This window comes from Nerophis ophidion, linkage group LG03, assembly GCF_033978795.1.
Source record: "Nerophis ophidion isolate RoL-2023_Sa linkage group LG03, RoL_Noph_v1.0, whole genome shotgun sequence".
Classification (NCBI taxonomy): domain Eukaryota; kingdom Metazoa; phylum Chordata; class Actinopteri; order Syngnathiformes; family Syngnathidae; genus Nerophis; species Nerophis ophidion.
Genome location: NC_084613.1, coordinates 35556764 through 35557979, shown reverse-complemented (window position 1 = coordinate 35557979; position 1216 = coordinate 35556764).

Genomic DNA, 1216 nt, shown 5'->3' with positions numbered 1-1216 from the left:
CGGCCAATCTCCCTGATTAATGCTGATCTTAAAATTATCTGCAAAGTTTAAGATCAAAGATTAGAAAAAGTAACTCCATATATAGTACATCCTGATCAAACCGGTTTCATCAAAGAGAGACAATCGTCCAACAATGTTCACCGTCTACTCAATGTGATAGACTATTCTGTTATTCTCCTCTTTGAGCTGCTACCTTACCGTGGTAGAGGTGTTTGCGTGTCCCAATGATCCTAGGAGCTATGTTGTCTGGGGGCTTTCATGCCCCCTGGTAGGGTCTCCCAAGACAAACAGGTCCTAGGTGAGTGATCAGACAAAGAGCAGCTCAAAGACTTCTATGGAATTACAACAAAATGAACCCAGATTTCCCTCGCCCGGACGTGGGTCACCGGGGCCCCGCTCTGGAGCCAGGCCCGGAGTTGGGGCACGATGGCGAGCGCCTGGTGGTCGGGCCTGTCCCCATGGGGCCCGGCCGGGCACAGCCCGAAGAGGCAACGTGGGTCATCCCTCCAATAGGCTCACCACTCATAGGAGGGGCCATAGAGGTCGGGTGCAATGTGAGCTGGGCGGCAGCCAAAGGCAGGGCACTTGGCGGTCCGATCCTCGGCTACAGAAGCTAGCTCTTGGGACGTGGAACGTCACCTCACTGGGGGGGAAGGAGCCTGAGCTAGTGCGGGAGGTAGAGAAGTTCCGGCTGGATATAGTCGGACTCACCTCGACGCACAGCAAGGGCTCTGGAACCAGTTCTCTCGAGAGGGACTGGACCCTCTTCCACTCTGGCGTTGCCGGCAGTGATAGGCGACGGGCTGGGGTGGCAATTCTCGTTGCCCCCCGGCTCAAAGCCTGCACGTTTGAGTTCAACCCAGTGGACGAGAGGGTAGCTTCCCTTCGCCTTCGGGTGGGGGGACGGGTCCTGACTGTTGTTTGTGCTTACGCACCAAACAGCAGTTCAGAATACCCACCCCTTTTTGGGTACACTCGAGGGAGTACTGGAAAGTGCTCCCCCGGGTGATTCCCTTGTCCTACTGGGAGACTTCAACGCTCATGTTGGCAACGACAGTGAAACCTGGAGAGGCGTGATTGGGAAGAATGGTCGCCCGGATCTAAACCCGAGTGGTGTTTTGTTATTGGACTTTTGTGCTCGTCACGGATTGTCCATAACAAACACCATGTTCAAACATAAGGGTGTCCATATGTGCACTTGGCACCAGGACACCCT